This window comes from Mastomys coucha, unplaced genomic scaffold (genome assembly GCF_008632895.1).
Source record: "Mastomys coucha isolate ucsf_1 unplaced genomic scaffold, UCSF_Mcou_1 pScaffold1, whole genome shotgun sequence".
Lineage (NCBI taxonomy): Eukaryota > Metazoa > Chordata > Mammalia > Rodentia > Muridae > Mastomys > Mastomys coucha.
The window spans coordinates 53,683,342-53,702,697 of record NW_022196891.1 but is presented as its reverse complement, the minus strand read 5'-3'; the positions used below and the strand labels follow the sequence as shown (position 1 = coordinate 53,702,697).

Here is a 19,356-nt window from a genome sequence, read left to right as displayed (position 1 = left end):
ATTGAGAAAAACATGTATTTTCAGTATTGCTGTAGACAAGCATCTACATAAGACTGTTAAATTGATTGATTATTTTATGTCAAACAACTTTTATAATACTTATTTTTATTGTTATAATATTTTATAAATTTTAAAGAATATGACAAAAACATATTGTAGGTATTGAAGGGGGGTCTCTGGGAGGAGTTGGGGTACAAAAGGAAAACAAGAATGTGATTTAATTCTATTTACTTAAAATGTTTTTAAATGTTAACAAATTCAGATAAATTGCAATCATGTAACTTTTCTCATCATAATGCAATAAAACTTAAAAAAAAGAAAGTCTATTCAGATTACACAAAAGCTAATTTAAGATGTACTTGGCCACTGCATGCTGGTTTCTGACTGGTTGTAAATATTTGAATAAATGCTGCTTCTATTTCCTGCTGTCTCCTGCTTGGGCTCAGAATCCACCTCTAGGCTTTCTGGCCACAGGATTTAATATAATAGGATTCAAATATTATTTAAATATGAATAATATTAAAATTGTTTTATACTGTTCTACTTTATTGCTCATCCCCTTTCAGACCCAGGCATGTTTTTAAGTTTGGCATCAAAACCAGGATCATTGACCAGGGAGCAGTGCCACTCACTTTCAAGCTGGATCTTCCCGAATTAATCAAGGCAATCAGGACAGTCTGGCACAGACATACCCACAGACTAGCCTTATAGACAAGTGCTCCTTGTGACTCATATGATTCTAGATTGTGTCAAGTTGACAACTAAACCATCACCACTTCCTGCAATCTTCTGACCACAGAGTTAGGTCACAGGTGAACAGCAACACCTGGTACCAATGAAAAACAATAACAACAGGCTCAACAACTTTAAGTCTGCTCACTTGGGTCCTTTAACATTAACTGCTTCTCAATCATCAATGCCTATAAGGACCACCCAAAGGGTTTTCTGGAGTCCATCACAATAGTCTATGTTCGAAAAATGATACAGGATCCAAATTGAGAATTTGGATTTCTAATATATTGCCAAGTGATGCTGTTGATGTTCTTCTGGGAGGCCAAACTTTGAGAATCACTGAAGTAGACAAATCCTCAAAATCTTTATGGAACACACTTCTAATCCCCAGCATTTAGAAGGCAGAGATAGGAGAAAGCAGGAAGATTACAAGTTCAAGGGTGTTCTCAGCTACATTAGGATTCATAACAGTAGCCAAATTATAGCTATGAAGTAGAAATGAAATAATTTTATGGTTGGGGTCACCAAACATCAAGAACTGTATTAAAGAGTTGCAGCATTAGGAAGGTTGAGAACCACGGTCCTATGGGTTATTGAGAGCAACTAAAAATGTAATTAGTCATTCCTGCATTGTTTTTCTATGCTTGGTGTTCCAAATCAGTTTAAAACAGATAATGGAACTGGCTATTACAGTCAAGCATATGAGATGTTTTGTAGAGAATTTAATATTACCCGTAGTACTGGGATTCTTTATAATTCTCAAAGACAAAGTATAGTGGAACTTTAAAATAATATCTTCTTAAAAAACAAAAAGGGGGAATTATATTCCCATACACCACATTATTTAAATCATGTGCTTTTTATTTTTAAATTTTTAAAATTTCGATGCCAAGGAACTCTTTGCTGAGTGTCTATGGCAACTAGGCATACTTATGCCTAGGTGAAATGGAAGAATCCACTTACTGGCATATGGCATGGTCCTGATCAAGTATTTAATATGGGGGCAAGGTTCTGTCTGTGTTTTTTCACAAAAAGACCACAGAGCCCAATGGCTGACTGAAAGATTGGTCCGCCAAATGGACACAGATCCTGAGTCTTCTAGTAAGTATGATTCCAATTATGAAGACGGCTCAAAATCCCTATCAGCCAGCTGAGTCAACTTGGAGTGTAGTTTCCACTCCTACTGGAGAGCAAGTGCTTTCTATCAATTCTCAAAGCTACCTCCTATACACCTGGTGGCCAGACTTTGTGTTTGATATTTGCCAGTTAGTAGCTTAATTGAATACCTGGGATATTCCCGTAGACAATTTTAATCCTGTTGCTTTTAACCTTTGACTTTGTATCTGAGCAGATTGGTTGCCTCCACACGGGATCGCCTTCAGCAAGCTCAGTTAATCCCCATGGCAGTTACTCATTACTATGAAGAAAAGCATTGAGTGCATATTCATATGTCCGTCATGGCTTTGGTCTGAATGGGAAAAAGGTGGTCAGAGATGAATGGAGGCCGGTGGTCAGAGATGGGCACCTGGCGTTCTTGAGCTCCTATCAACCTAAGACAGCAACAAGTGACAAAAGGCCGTGTATGTCCAAACAAACACCAACAAGCTGCACTTGTTCTCCAAGACGGGTAAGAAGAGACAATATAGACCCAGAACTAAGACAGACACAGCTGCCTAGCCACCATATTTCCTAGACAGGATCATGGAGTACAAGTAAATCTTTTGCCCCAGTTCCACTTATCTTTTAAAAAATAAAAAAGGGGAATTGTGCCTTTCCCCCAGCCCTGAGAAGGCTAACCAGACCTTAATTGTTTGCCACAGTCGGTCTTCCACTGGCCTGGGTGGAAGTCTCCTGCCTTGTCCACCTGCAATTTCCTGCAGAAGCAGACTGCTAGCTGAGCTGCTGTGCTTGTTTTGCAACATAATCCAGCTGAAACAAAGGATGGGTCTGTGGGTTTTCCCCTATATAAACGCAGAGCTGAAAATTAAACTTTGAGCCTTGATCAGAAAAACTTTGTCTTGGTTTCATTCTTTTCTCGACCGCCTGTCCTACTTCATTCCCAGCTTCCCTTTCAGGTATACCCAGATCTCCATGGCCACTGGACAGCTACACTGAGGGAGGCCAATAGCAAAGTTTACATATATAATCTAAAAAATGGAAACATGGACCAGTAAGATGGTTCTGTGAGTGACATGATTGCAGAACAAATTTGACTACCTGAGTCTGACTCCTGGAACCCACATAAAGGTAGCACGTCTGTAGTAAGTGTGAAGAACATGCCATCTTGGGAGGTTTTCGATCAAAATTAGCTTAAAGTGTTAACTAGACACAGTCACTATCTTAGTCAGGGTTTCTATTCTTGCACAAAACATGACCAAGAATCGAGTTGGGGAGGAAAGGGTTTATTCAGCTTACACTTTCCACATGTTGCTGTTCATCACCAAAGGAAGTCAGGATAAGAACTCACTCTGGGCAGGAACCTGGAAGTAAGAGCTGATGCAGAGGCCATGGAGGGCTGTTACTTATTGGCTTGCTTCCTCTGGCTTGCTCAGCTTGATTTCTTATAAAACCCAGGACTACCAGCCCAGGGATGGCACCACCCACAATGGGCCCTCCCATCCTTGATCACTAATTGAGAAAATGCCTTACATCTGGATCTCATGGAGGCATTTTCTCAAGGGAGGCTCCTGTCTCTGTGATAACCCCAGCTTGTGTCAAGTTGACACACAAAACAAGGCAGTACAGTCACCTAAGAGGCCCAGATTATATTGGCCTCTGGACATCTCTGTGTGTGTGGGGGGACTATCTTGATTGCTAACTGTTATAGGAGGAACTGCCAAGAGATGGTGGCACCATTCCCTGAGCAGGAGGCCCTGGGCTGTGTAAGAAAACTAGCTCAGCATGAGCCAGAAAGCTGTGTTTCTCTGCTTTTTTTTCCCCTTGAGAGGACACACACACACACACACACATACAGAGAGAGACAGACAGACAGACAGACAGACAGACAGACAGACAGACAGACAGACAGAGACAGAACTATGTACATATGATGTGCCTGTGTGAATGAAAGTCAAGTATGAGTTAACATGACCGTGGACACCAGAAGACAGCTTGGAGTTGGAGTTACAGGTGATTATGAGCTGCCTGATGTGGTGTTGTGTAGGACATGAACTTGGATTGTTTGGAAGGAAATGCTCTTAACTGCTGAGCCATCTCTCCAGCCTCTTCCATGGTTCACACTCTTGAACTCCTTTCAATAATGGGTTATAACCTGTAAGATGAAACACACCCTTCCTTCCCCTACACTACTTTTAGTCAGAGTGTTTTATCACAGTAACAGAGAGAAAACCAGGACACTTGCTTGGAGCACTTCCTACTTATACAAGTGCGGAGGCTTGACATGGTTAAGCTGGCTGGCCAAAGCCTTCTCAGTCAGGCTCAAGGCTTCCCATGAAGTCTCTCCCTCTCCCACTCCCATTCTTTTAGCTGGATATCAAATCTATGGTGTAAGCATGGTGAGCCCAACTTCTGCACCTGGACTACATCCCAGCCCAGATTTATGATTCCATTAGACAATCCTTTCAAAAATTAGGCATTTGTATAAGTTATTTTCATTTCTGGTACCAGTAACTATTCTCAACTTATTTTCTAAAGCCAGGGTTGCCAGATCAAATACTGAGTGTATTGGATTCTTATTTGCCAAATCTGTCAACTATGTCTATATGTCACCCTTGAGGCACCTCCATTCTTCCTTTCATTTTTTTATTTTTTTATTTTTTTATTTTAGAGTCAGAGTTTCTCCACGCTGACTGTCCTGGAACTCACTTTGCAGACCAGGTTGGCCTTGAACTCAGAGATCCACCTGCTCTGCCTCTCAAGTGCTGGGATTAAAGAAGAGCACAACCATTGCCTGGGGATCACCTCCATTCTTTGCTTCTTCACTGCCTTCTCTTTTTAATCTTAATGTTTTATAAAGGACACAGCTTCTTCAGCATAATTGGCACATAGAAACATCATTTGGATTACTTAAAGATTTTATTGATCTGTCACTGAAAGCTGTTTCTGTCTTATCTCTCAGTGTTTGGGGTGTGGAAGTAATGAGAGCTCCCTAACAGCTTTTTTCAAGATTGAAAAAGTCCATCCCACAGGGGATCTCTTTAAGCAGGAAGATAGACAATTCAAAATAGCCTCAGGAAGTCCCTGAAACTTAACAGATTCACTAGGTCCCTCCATGCCAGAGTAAGCAATAAAAGCTGAGAGTTTCTCTCAGAAGGATTTGAGCTTCAGAGAAGATTTGCAGACAAGAGAAGCTCCAAAGAAGGCTCTGAGACCAGACCAGCCACCTGAAAGAAGCAGAAACTAGAAGACTTCAGATTTTGTGAGCTGTCACCATGCTGGGGTGGGCCTTGATGATGCAGTATTCTTTGAGTTGTTTATGCTCCTGTGAGTAACCCCTCACTCATATTCCTGTAAGTAACCCCAATAAAACTCATTGGTCACCAAGTTTGGTGGTATCCATACTTTGGTTTGTGGTGGGTTAACTATCTGGGGTGAATAAACACATGTGTTGTTTCTCCCCAGGAAAAGTTTTGTCACACAACACAGGTAGAATCCATGAAGTTTGTGTTTTCCTCATCTTCTTTAATCTGCCTGACTCAAACTGAGCTTGAATTAAACCAGACCAGGCTTACCTCTCTCACAACAAGTTGGTGAGAGAAGAAATTTAAGTCCCAAACACAATCACTCAAACTGTTTAAACCAGTGGCCTTTATGCAACGACACTGGAGACCTGGAAGAGCTGAGTCCAACAGCCTGATAAGCAGGAAAACTGACAGGATGAGGCTAGCCCAAGTCCAAACCTAAGGACAGGAGAAAGCCAAGTCTTAGTCATTCAAGGCTGCAATCCAGCCGTGGGAGGTTGGCTGAGGGGTTCCAAGCTCAAAGCCATTCTGAGCTAAGAATGCACCAAGGGCATGCTAGTGAGGTCCTGCCTCAGAATAAACATAAAACCAGGGAGCTGGTTCTATGGTTCAGTCAGGGAGTGCTTCCCCAGCATTCATGAAGACCTTGGCTTGATCCCCACCACCAAATAAACCAGGCCCAGTGGCACATGTTCAAGGTCATTCCAAGCAACAACAGTGAATTTATGATCAGCTTGGGTACAGGAGAACCAGTCTCAAAGGCAAAACAAGGGCTGGAGGAATGGCTTGGTGGTTAAGGTGCATACTGAGGACTCGGGTTTGGTTCCCAGAACCCACATCAGGCAACTCACAAATGCCTGGAACTTTAGCTTCAGGGAGCCAATGCTTTCTGATCTCCTTGGGCACAGGCACAGAGACACATATACATACATAAATAATAAAACTTAAAAAACAAACACAGAAATCTCAAACAGTGATCGTAAAATAGAATGAACAAACAAACAAAACAAGAAGAAGGTCAGTCATTTTAAAGTTACCCTTCTGCCGGGCAGGTTGACTGTGGTGGTTTGAGTGAAAATGCCCCCATAGACTCAGAAGAAGTGGCATTTGTTGGAGTGAGGAAGCGTGTCACTGGGGATGGGTTTTGAGGTTTCTGATTCTCAAGCCAAGCCAGTGTCCCACTCTCTTCCTGCTGTCTTCAGATCCAGGTATAGAACTCTCCAGCATCATCCTTGTCTGTCTGCTTCCCACCATGACAACAGTAAACCTCTGAACTGTAAGCCAGCCCTCATTAAATGCCTTCTTATAAGAATTGCTGTGGTCTCTTCACAGCAATAGAAACCTTAAATAAGAAAGTAGTACACTCTATAGTCCCAGTAATCATGTGGTGGAGGACCAGGGGGGTCCCAGTAATCATGTGGTGGAGGACCAGGGGGGGTCCCAGTAATCATGTGATGGAGGACCAGGGGGTCTCAGTAATCATGTGTTAGAGGACCAGGAGGTCAGGCTAGCTTAGGCTACACAGTGAGATCATGTGTCAGAAAATAGTAAAGAAACAAAGTTATTATTTTTGTAAGGCAGACATGGAGGAGAACAATGGAAAAAAATAACTACTTATGTCAGGTTTCTTTTTTTGTGTATGTATAAGAATTAAGACAGAAAGCAACCTCATAAGCACACAAGTGGATTATTTGTAGTGTATCTGTTGATTTTGCTCAGTTTGGTTTTGGTGCTGGGGATGGAACCCAGGGTCCCCTTCATGGGAAGCAGCTATTTTATGGCTGAGTTCACCTGCAGCTGCCTGCTTCAGTCTTCTCTGGGAATTTGGTTGGCAATTCTCCCTGTATTGATTTCCTCGAGTGTCAGATAGCTTAGTTTCAGTTTAACGACCTGGAACTTTGGCATGGTAACCTAATTCTTATAGATGTTCCCTAAGGGGGTCTGGTGGTGCCTTTATAACTAGTGTTATAGGTTGCAGGTCCTAAATGTATTGATAGAAATCACTTTTTCATTAAAAAAAAAAACAAAAAACAAAAAAAAACGACACAGTCTGAGGCTTTAGAGGTGGCTAAAAGTCACCATTCCTCTTGCAGACCTGAGTTCGATTCCCAGAACCCAGATCAGGCAGCTCACAACTGCCTGTCACTTCAGGTCCACAGAATCTGACACTTCAGGTCCACAGAATCTGACACCTCCGGCCTTCACATGTATTTCACAGGTATATATACCCACATACAGGCTACTGTCATACACAAAATTAAAACTCTTTTAAATCTAGAAAACCGATTGTGGCATCAACATTATAGATACACAGTATTCATGCCACTGTTTCAGAAGTAGGGACACCTTGCCAGGCCAGCTGTCACTGTAGCTCTCAGTATCCAATCCCTGCATGACAAAAAGAGGATTTGAAAATTAAGATTGCAGTGAGAGTTGTTATCTTCTTAGCATCTGAAAATGCCACCTACTGCAGGCTATAAAACAACTGATGAATCCAGAATTTTCATTATATATATCATGATCAAACCTGGGCTGGAGAAATGGCTCTGTCAGGATCCATAGTTTGGTTCCCAGCACCCATGGAAGGTTTTCACAACCCCGTTATGCCAGCTCTAGACGCCCTCTTCTGGAGTTCTTAGGTACTACATGGATACTCGCGAATGAAAAACCCCCTCCTTGTCTCTGCATGAGCTCCTGCTCCCAGGATCCCTGCTGAGTTCCTGTCCTGACTTCCTCTAATGGTGGACTACGTCTGGAAGTGTAAGCCAAATAAATCCTTCTCTCCCCAACTTGCTTTTTGTTCATTGCAGCAGTGGAAACCTAAGTAAGACAGCTACTGACACAATAGAGCAATAGGCAGTGTAGGCTCTTAGATAATCTGTTAATGTTGGGAGTACAAACTACATGTCTGTGGTGAGGCATGCTGGGATCCCCATGTACATTATGGATGTTTGACTTTTTGTTGTTTAAACAAAGTCTCAAATTCTCAGACTCAACTCCAATTCAATGTGTAGCCCAACTCAAGTTCCTGATTCTCCAGCTTTCATCTCCTCCCCTCAATGCTGGGATTATTGGCTTGTGCCACCCACTCAATTTACATAGGGCCAGGTAGATACAGGCTTAGAAGTAGAGCACCTACTTAGCATAGGGCCAGGCAGATACAAGCTTACTAATAGAGTAAGGACATGCGAGGCCCTGAGTTTAAAAAAAGCTCAGGCAGATTAAGAATGTTTGGCAAGGCTGGGCAGTGGTGCCCACACCTTTCATCCCTCAGGAAAAAGTGGTAGACACATTTCTTGAGTTCAAGGCCAGCCTGGTCTACAGAGTGAGTTCTGGGATGGCCAGAGTTACACAGAGAAACCCTGTCTCGAGAAAATAAAGACAAAAACAAAAAAATAATGGTTGGTGGAATATGCAGTAGAGAAGGCATGAAGCTATTCGTTTTTCTTTATGACCTCCACTCAGAGGATTTTGAGTAGGGAGATATATAGATATCACATTCATTCTATGATGTTTTAAAGACAGATTTGTTATATATGTGTGTGTGTTTATATTTATTTATTTATTTTACATATATGTGTGAATGCCTGAATGTGTAATATGTGTACCTTGGGCATGCCAGGTGCCCACAAAGCCAGAGGAGGAGTGTGGACTCTCTAAAATTAGACTTACAGTCAGTTATAAGCTGCCATGTGGTGCTAGGGAACAAACCTAGGTCCTCTACTGCAGTAACATTTTTGAGAATTCTGAATTCTGGCATTTTGGTTTCTTTAACACACACACACACACACACACACACACACACGGGGCGGGCTGGGGGAGAGCAAGAGAGAGCAATAGATTGTAAGAATGTGCTTTGTTTTAATCCCAGGTGTGGGGATGTGAGGCCACTTTGGATTGTATGCAGCAGCTGGCTCTGATTTTGCCTTGTGCTCTAGCAGGGGTGTGGTTTTGCCAGCTTATGTGCTGGCTTAGAATTTCTGTGATTGTTTGACTTTGAAATTCTGGGAACTTTTCAAAGGGTACATAACTTGGAGGGCCCTGCAAGGCAGGGTCAGGGTGTCGGTGGTCATTTAGGGAAGTTGGTTGTGATTTGTTATAGCCATGGTCAATGGAGAGACAAAAATTAAGAAACTAGTTTCAGGAATCTCTTCCCCTTCTATCCTTGTTTCTCTCCTATCTAGTGTTAGGGAATGAGGTGGGGGTGGGGGGAATAAGAGTGGGAATTAAGAAAGTAGCAAAGACTAGCAACACTCTACAAGTTCAGAATGTGCTCTTAACCACTGAGCCATCTCTCCTGCCTTGTAGATGGCAATTCTAAACTACTCAGGCCTTCTAAAGATGCCAGTACTCTTCTTAAAGCATGCAGTGACTTAGTGTATATAAAAATTCTAATTACCCCAAGCCCAGGCAAGCCCAGCATGTCAGATTGCAACAGTCTGTAAGGCTAGTCAATCTATGGTTAAAATGAAGACTCCCAGAGCCCATGGACGCTGTCTGGCAATGACCTTTCTACCCCCATAAAAGATCAAACATGCAAATTTCTGAAGTCTTACAAAAGAGCTATATCAGAAGCAGACAGTTGGATGCCAGTGTGGGACTCTGAAGGCTCCTGATGAGCTCTACATAGAAACTCTTATTAGGGGAGTATAAATAGGGTGCTTAAGTGCTTGGAGGGAAATATTTTTTCTATTAAATTTAATATGGGAGGCTGAAGAGATGGCTTGGTGGTTAAAAGCTTGCTCTTCCAGAGGACCCAAGTTCAATTCCCAGCACCCACGTGGTAGCTTATAACCATCCATAAATCTAGTTTCAGGAAATCCGACACCTTCTCGTCTCCTCAGACACTGGGCATGTACACAGTGCACAGACATACATGCATACAAACACCATACACATAAAGTAAACATCTTTTAAAAAAAAGAATTTAGCCGGGTGTGGTGGCGCATGCCTTTAATCCCAGCACTTGGGAGGCAGAGGCAGGCAGATTTCTGAGTTCGAGGACAGCCTGGTCTACAGAGTGAGGTCCAAGACAGCCAAGGCTACACAGAGAAACTCTGTCTCAAAAAACCAAAAAATAAAAAATAAAAAATAAAAATAAAAAATAGAATTTTTAAAATGTTGACATGGGGCTAGGGATGTGGCTCAGTTGGAAGAGCTCATGTTTAGCGTGCCTGAAATCCTAGGCTCCATTCCCAGTACCTCACCAGTTGCTGGTAATAGATACCTATAATCTAAGCACTCTGCAGGTGGAGGTCAGAGGATCAGGAGTTCAAGCTTTTCCTCAGCTGCATAGTAAATTCAGTGCCAGCCAGGGATGCATGAGTCAGTGTCTCAAATAATAATAAAGATATGATCATATAGACAGGTGGTGCTACCGCCTTTAGACCCAGAACTTGGGAGACAGAGTTCGAGGCTGGCCTGGTCTACAGAGTTAGTGTGAGGCCAACCAGGCTACACAGTGAGATACTAGATCAAAACAGACAAACAGATCCTCAAAATGAAACAAAAAATCTTGGGAATATAGTAAATCATCAAATCGCTTGTTAAAAAAATGGTAACAATAATATAAAATTAGAACTAAGGGCCAGGGAGATGGTTTTATGGCTAAAGCACTTGCCACACACACATGAACTGTGAAAGTTAAGATGCCTAGAACTCACATAAAAGATGGACAAGTGCTGCGGGCCGGCTGATCTGGGCCTCCCTCAACCCGCGGGAGAAACAGGGTCCTAGTCAGGTCGACAAGGCATAGGCGAAGAAATGATGGCAGAGACGACATATGGAAGTGTGGGATCTGAATGTATTTCTTAAAAATGGCATCAGACTTTTACAGTCATTGCAAAAGAGAAATGATAAATCTGGCAGCTCAGCAGTTGAGATACATCTGAGGCCACCTGAAACACACTGGGTCTAAAGCAGTAGCCATCTCCTCTGGACTGGTGCTACACCCCCCACCCCCCACTTCCCCCACCCTAACCCCACCCCCGGGCCCAAGCACTCTGGGCCCCGGGGACTGTGGACTGCATGAATCTAAGTCCTAGTCCATCTAAGTTCTAGTTCTAGTCAGTGAGTGTGCCCCTGCACAAAGTGAAAACCAGGCTTATATGGTATACAGAAAACAGAGCAAATGACAAAAGTCATGTAGGTGGGTGGGGGTTACAACAAGGTCAATAGGATCAGAGAGCAAGACTGAAGTCACATAGGCAAGTGACATATCAAGGTCGGTAGGATCAGGTATCCAGGTGTGAAGCAGGCCAAAGAGCAGTGGTGCCCTCCCTGCTGGGGCTATTTTGGTATTCCCATGATAATTCCCTGGGTCTGCTGAAGGCAAGCACCAGGAAGTTACAATCTAGCAGTTCCTGTTAATGCCCTTAAGTGAGGGAACCCCTTCGATTACTCTATAGTATGTAAAACAGTTCTTTCTTCTGTGGGACTGCCCTGAGAATTCTATGTTAACAGTAAGCAATGGTGCCTGACCTCTGTTGCTAACTCTGAGGACATTCTATCTGATAAGGCAGATTCCTTGTGAGAAATTCCAAACTAAGGACAGCTTGGAATTAAATTAGAATATATTGGAACATTGGGCTGGCCAGGAGACAATGCCCAATCTTAGCCATTTACGAATTATTTCTTGAGGGTACCTTTATGCCTAAATAAGAGGGTGTATTGACGATTGGAAAGACTAATCTGGAACATGTTTGAGTTGAGATGCCAGTGACTGTCTGAATATCCAGGAGGCACAGAACTCCTTTTGAAGTCATAACGCCTCTTATCCTTAATCAGGCTTTTACCCCCGATATTGTGGATTTTACTGGAGTAAACGAGTGGGCGTGGCAGGCAAGTGTGGGAGGCACCTATAAATCCCATTACTCAGGAGGTGGATGCAGGGGTCCCCAGAGAAAGGTGGCTAGCTAGAGGAGGTGGAATTGGGGAGCTTAGGGTTTGGCAAAAGACTCTGCCTCAGCTTCAACAAAAAAGGGAGAGTGACAGGAAGACAATGTCAACTTTGGGTTTCCATAGACAAATGAACATATGTACTGCATCCCCAGACATGTGAATTCCCCCTCTGAGAAAGAGGGAGAGAGAGAGGGAGAGGGAGAGGGAGAGAGTTGGGTATAAACATGCACACTGTTATCCCAATGCTGGAGATATATTAATGTGCAGATTTATGGAGCTCACAGACAAGACTAGCCTACTTGGCTAACTCTAGGTCAAGGAGAGACCCTGCTTCAAAAAATTAAGTGTAGCCGGGCGGTGGTGGCGCACGCCTTTAATCCCAGCACTTGGGAGGCAGAGGCAGGTGGATTTCTGAGTTCGAGGCCAGCCTGGTCTACAAAGTGAACTCCAGGACAGCCAGGGCTATACAGAGAAACCCTGTCTCGAAAAACCAAAAAAAAAAAAAAAAAAAAAAAAAAAATTAAGTGTATAGCTCCTGAAGGATGACATTTAAGCCTGATTTAACAGCACCCCCCCCCCATACACACACAGATGGAACTACCACCCACATGCACCCTCCAAATACATGTATCATACAATTTCTTTTTCTGTCCCTCCCCTTTATTTTTACACAGTCTCACTATGTAGTCCTGGATGTCCTAGAACTTGCTATGTAGACCAGGCTGAGCAATGTGTGGCTGTATCAATTTTTTTTTTTCAGAACAGATAAATGTGTGGCCTCAGAAGCTTTAATCATGACTCCCAAACAAAAGACTGGGCTGTTGATAACTGACATTACTAACTGGCTCCTAGAATCTGTTGTGTGTGTGTGTGTGTGTATGTGTATGTGATGGATGAGTAAATAAGTGTATTTATCTGTGTGCTGGTTTGTTGAGGTGGATGGCCATGCATGCCTGTGGAGGTCAGAGGACAACTGTCTTAGGGTTTCGTTGTTGTAAAAAGATACCATGACCATAGCAACTCTTTTTTTGTTTTTGTTTTTGTTTTGTTTTGTTTGTTTGTTTTGTTTTTCAAGACAGGGTTTCTCTGTATAGAACTCACTCTGTAGACCAGGCTGGCCCCGAACTCAGAAATCCACCTGCCTCTGCCTCCCAAGTGAACTTTATAGCTTCTTGTTCCAATATCTGGGATCCACACATGATCTTCTGGGCTCCTCTAAAGAGCTTGGATCACTTTTCCAGCTCTACCTTCTGTAGCACACTAGTTTCTAGTTGATTCCACTCCACTGCCACTGCTGTTCTTGGTGGTCATCCTATGGTACTGGCATCTCCAATACGCTGGGATCTTCCATTGCAACTAGGCTTCACCAATAACCTCTCATAGGCTTTCTTTATGGTGCCTGGTTCAACATCTTTGCATGACCTCTTGAGTTCTGGACCATCAACTGCAATTGAGGCTGCACCTTCACCAGTGGCCTGCCCTCTCACAGTGCCAAGACTCAGTTGTTCTCCATGATCCTTTCATGCCTTAAAACCAGTGCCACCTGGGTGACTCTTACACATTACCAGGTCTATCTTCTATCTCTGGAACACAGCTTCTTTCTGCTCTCAGAAAACACTTGCCAGAAGATTTTACCTCAGAGATGCTGGTCTCTTCTTAATTTCTTAGCTCCAGCTAATCAGCATCAAATTTCCCAGTAACTCCTTCTACTCTTGACTCTAAGGCCAGAGCCTGGCTACTGAGTTGGGCTGCTTGCTGGGGCTGGAACACAGCCCCCTTGTTCTATTACAACCCTCACTACCTATGCTTGGCTGTCCTGGAAATTGCTCTGTAAACTGACCTTGAACTCAGAGATCTGTAAGAGCCTCTGTCTCCTGGAATTAAAGGTGTGTATTACCATGCCTCAACCTAAGCATTTTATTAGAGATCTTAGTCAGGTTGACAATTGATAATAGCCATCACAATCCATCCTTTATCAACTTGGCACATAATCATGTCTCCTTATGTCCAAATAAAAACAATATCCAGGTCGTTATAATGTCTAACATGATACAATTCTCCCTATTACAACTGCAAATGCATGAATTTAACTGGGTGGGTCCTTGCTCTGAGGTCACCACTCCTTTAATTCCATTTAATATCCTTGAACACAGGATTTAGCCTCATCCCACTTCCTGGTGCCCCTTTACTCATTGAACCATACACTTTAGTATTTTACCTTTCTAAGTTTGCTACACTTGATCAAAACAGTCTTTATGTGAGTAAACCACAGCACAGAGTAGTATAAACTTGGCTGATTTGAGACTTCTTTTTTCAACTAAATTAATCTGATGAATCTCTTCACCTTAGCCATAGGCAGACTCTTCAGACAAGGTCAAAAAGCAGCCATATTCATCACCAAAATACCACAAGAAGAGTCTCTAGGGCACATACTAAATTTTTCCCTTGAAGCATCTAGATCCAGAGTCTCACAGCTCAAATCACCCTTGGGGCCACTGTCTTCCATATTCCTATTAGGATGCACCATTAAGCCCCACTTAAAGTATTCCACTGCTTTCTTTCCAAAGCCCAGCATCCACATTCCTCCAAATACAAACATAGTCAGGGCTATCATAGCAATACCTCAGTCCCTGATACCGTCTTCTGTCTTAGGGTTTCATTGCTGTGAACAGATACCATGACCAAGGTAACTCTTATAACATTTAATTGGGATTGGCTTACAGCGTTCAGAGGTTCAGTCCAATATCTTCAAGACAGGAAGCATGGCAGTCTCCAGGCAGCCATAGCGTAGAGAAGCTGAGAGTTCTACATATTCATCCAAAGGCAACTAGAAGAGGACTGTCTTTTGGTCCTCTTCCAGGCAGCTGGGAGGATCTCAAAACCCACCTCCACAGTGACACACTTCCTCCACCAAGGCCATACTTACACCAACAAGGGCACACCTTCTAGTAGTACCACTCCCTGGGCCAAGCATACTCAACCACTACAACAACCTTGAGTGTCTGTCCGTTCCTTACCTTTTGAAGTAGTTTGAGATTCAGTCTCTTAAGCGATGTATGCAAATGCTTGCAGAGGCTCCTGGGCCAGCTACCTGGAATTCACTGGCCTGCCTAACCTGCTTGGCTAGCTCCTGTGGGGCAGTGGTCTGTTCAGGCAACCTGGTCCTGGTTGAGTACAAGTCTGGAACTCCAGTTATCTGGTGGGTGATAATTTCTGCCTGCATGGGACGGAAGGTGTATGGCCATGCCTCCTGGGTCCCTGGCTCCCGTTTCAGTCACAACACCCCCCACCCCCTTGCAGGAGAGGTGTGTTCTATCACGTAGACAATGCCCTAAGCTCCCAGCATTCTAGCTGGACTCTACCCCAAGTCATCTGACCACAGCCAAGTATGCACCGTCTCACAGACAGGTAGCCTAGCCCTACAATATAAGGGGAGGTTTGCCCCCTCCCCTCTTTCTTGCTCTCTTGCTCTCTTGCCCTCTTCCTCTCTTCTTCTCTTCCTTTTCTCCCTTCCCCCCTTTCTCTTCTTCTCCTCTCCTCTACGTGGTCATGACTGGCCTCTTTTCTCTTCTTCTATAATAAAGTATCTTAACTATGCATTGCCTCCTTTTAACTAGATAAGCAGAGTTGACCCAGCCTTAGTGTTTGCAGCCGTGAGGCCAGACTGAGAACTCTCTTGCCCTGTACTAGCCGCTTCTTTCCCCACCCTCTCTTCTCCACCTCGTTCTCAGCCTCTCCTCACATCCAGAGACGCTTGTGATGTCCAGAGGCTGGGATCTATGTCCCTGGCTTTCAGGAGGCCAAGGGACCCCTTGCAGCAGTCTCATTATGTTTGCCACTCCCACCCCCTCCCACCCTCAGACTGGGATCCAGACGCTGCCCTCTGGCAGAGCAGAGTGTGCAGGCAGACACCTATATCTGCGCTGCCCAGAGTACAGAAACTGGCCGGGTATAGGTCATTCTACCCTCCCCGCTTTTGTCCCCTGTCCACTCGGTGCCCAGTGCCCAGCATGGCGGTAGCGGTGGCAGGGCTGGCCAGAGAGCGCTGCTCCCGACAAGCTCCAAGCCAACGAAAGATCCTGTTGCAAAAAATGAGATGGAAAGCTCCTAAGGAATGACACTTGAGCCTAATCTGGCCTACACACACACACACACACACACACACACACACACACACACACACACACACACACACACACACACACACACACACACACACACACACACAAACCATCCATACACATACACAAATATGAATACTCTCACACACATACATATAAAGATACACAGTAGAAGCTCTATACAGCCGGGCAGTGGTGGCGCACGTCTTTAATCCCAGCACTTGGGAGGCAGAGGCAGGTGGATTTCTGAGTTCAAGGCCAGCCTGGTCTACAGAGTGAGTTCCAGATAGCCAGGGCTATACAGAGAAACCCTGTCTTGAAAAAACCAAACAGGAAAAAAAAAAAAAAAGAAAAGAAAAGAAAAAAAGAAGACATCTTCTTGAATGGTGATCGATGTAAAAGGGGCCAGCCCGCTGGCTGGGCAGGAAGTCCTTAAGTATATAAGAAAGCAAACTGAGCAGGCCAGGAGAAGCAAGCCAGTAAGCAGCAGCCCCCCTCCCGCCCCCATACACACTCCCATCTCTGCTCCAAAGTTCCTGCCTCAAGGTTTCCTGCTCTGATTTCCCTCCGTGACCGAGTAAAACAAAATAAACTCTTTCCTTTCCACACTGTCTTCCGTCATGGTGTTCATCACAGCAACAGTAGCCAAACTAAAATGACAGGACAGTTACTCTGTGGGGACTGTTCAAGCCAAGTAGCTGCTCTGCTCACAGTCTGGCAGCCATTTTAACTTCTTTACAGTGTGGCTTTGTTCAGAAAGATTAACCGAAGAGCCTGAAGGCCTAGGCTCAGGACTCACAGAGCATCCCTTCTGCTGCCTTCTGTTGGTTTGCTGAGCTCATCTCCTACTGCTTACCATGACAAGCGGGTCACCCACTGTGTCTCCCCAGCCCCTACATAAGGATTTTCTCTGTGGATGGCAATCTCTAGAAGTTAGAATTTGCTTTAATGTATTCATTTTTAGATGTATTTTATGTATGTGTTTGATCGCATGTATGTATATGCACCATGTGCGTGCCTGGTGCCCAAGGAGATTAGATGGCATCAGATCCCCTGGAGTTGGAGTCACAGTTGGTTGTAAGCTGTCTAACATGGGTGCTGTGGGTCCTTTTAATAAACATAATACATCATTAATTAGCAAAAAGTATATTCCAAATGGTTGGAGAGGTAGCTCCATCTGTAAAGCGCTTGCTGTGCTGGCATGAGGACCCAAGTGTGAGCCCAAGAAACCATGTACAAAGTTGGGTGTGGTGGCACAAATTTGTACATGGAGAGCTGTGGAGGGAGAGATGGCGATCTCTGGGCTCACTGGCCAGCCAGCCTAATACGTGAGTACCAGGTTGCAATGGCAGCTCCTGCTTCAAAATCAAGATAGACATCTGCCTTGTCCTTTACCAAGGAATAGTTCTGTGCGCATGCGTGTGTGTGTGTGTGTGTGTGTGTGTGTGTGTGTGTGTGTGTGTGTGTAGATGCACATAGCACACTGAAACATTTTCACTCACTATGTGTGGAAAGAAACGTTGCTGGAAATTCGCTCGGAAGTCCCCACAGAGTAACTGTCCCCATTGTTTTAGTTTGGCTACTGTTGCTGTGATGAACACCATGACCGAAGACAGTGTGGAAAGGAAAGAGTTTATTTTGTTTTACTCCGTCACGGAGGGAAATCAGAGCAGGAAACCTTGAGGCAGGAAGGTTTTTGCGTTTTTTCTTTCCTATTTGAGTTTTGTGTCTGGCATGCGAGAACCCTGGGTATTCAAAAACTCTCAACATATAATCGCTATGTTAAGGTTAATTAAAGGGAGCATCTATAGAAGAGAGAAACAGAGCAAATTTTGCTCTTTATGAGGAAAAAACAGTGTGAATCTTAATTGCAAGTGGGTTTTCCTTACATCTGTTCTTTTGTAGTTTTAGTTGACCACGTTGGCTCATTCTATCCTTGGATTCTCGGGAAACAATCGTTGCATCTGTTTCAGGATGACTAATATTTATAGTTTCACTTCAGAATGCTCTAGCACCTGCTGATGCTTGTTATTTTTTCTGTATTTCTATGCTCCTGAAGGCACTATGAGAAATTATTAGATGCTGTGCAGCAAATTCAGCAGGAAGGCTTCTTGAATCAGCTGAAGTCAAGTTCCAGAAAAGAACAGTTCTTTAAGCTCCTGAGCTGGCTCTGAGGGAGGGAGCTCTGGGTGAGCTGGCTCTGTGGGAGGGAGCTCTGGGTATGTGGGTGAGAGGAGGAACTGATTTCCAAGCTCCACATGTATCATAGCACACACATAAAGAGAATAAAATAAATGTAATTAAAAATAGAAACTGTAATCACAGCCGGGCAGTGGTGGCGCATGCCTTTAATCCCAGCACTTGGGAGGCAGAGGCAGGCAGATTTCTGAGTTCAAGGCCAGCCTGGTCTATTGAGTGAGTTCCAGGACAGCCAGGGGCTACACAGAGAAACCCTGTCTCGAAAACAAACAAACAAACAAACAAACAAAAGAAAGAAAGAAAAGAAAAAAAGAAAAAAGAAACTGTCATTACATCTATGGTGCTCTGAATAGGAATGGCCCCCACAGACCTTTGGGCCATAGGGAGTGGCACTATTAGGAGGTGTGGCCTTGTTGGAGGAAGTCACTGTAGACACGGGCTTTAGGGTCTCCTATGCTCAGCTACACCCAGTGTGACACATGGTCCCCTTCTGCTGCATGTAGGTCCAGATGCAGAACTCTCAGCTCTTCCTCCAGCACCAGGTCTGCCTGGATGCTTCCATGCTCCCTTCCACAATGATAAGGGACTGAACCCCTGAAATTGTAAGCCAGCCTCAATTGCATGTTTTCTTTCATGTTTTTTTTTTAATAGAAAACATGAGTTTAATTTTTGACTACAAAGCTGAGCACTGAAAAACATGACATTTGAACTTTTTTTTATTTTAAACTTTTATTGCATTATGATGAGAAAAGTTACATGATTTCAATTTATCTGAACTTGTTAACATTTAAAAACATATTTTAAGTAAATAGAATTAAATCACATTCTTGTTCCCCTTTTGTACCCTACCTCCTCCCAGAGACCCCTCTTCAATAGCTACAATATCTTTTTTGTCATATTCCTTAAAATTTATAAAATATTGTCTTAGTCAGGGTTTCTATTCCTGCACAAACATCATGACCAAGAAGCAAGTTGGGGAGGAA

At 43.7% G+C, this 19,356-nt stretch overlaps 1 long non-coding RNA gene across 2 annotated transcripts in view; it reads right to left on the bottom strand.

Annotated features, from left to right (window-relative positions):
* LOC116101835 overlaps nucleotides 1-15,264 on the bottom strand; it is a 35,871-nt gene extending 20,607 nt beyond the window's left edge. Inside the window, exons 1-2 of one of the 2 annotated variants that reach the window (XR_004122936.1) lie at nucleotides 15,071-15,264; nucleotides 7,353-7,541 (exon numbers count right to left, since the gene is read on the bottom strand). This is a non-coding gene — a long non-coding RNA (uncharacterized LOC116101835). Of the gene's footprint in view, nucleotides 1-7,352; nucleotides 7,542-15,070 lie in introns of those variants that run through there. The other variant, XR_004122937.1, reaches the window with a different exon arrangement.
* Between the last annotated feature and the right edge of the window lie 4,092 nt (nucleotides 15,265-19,356).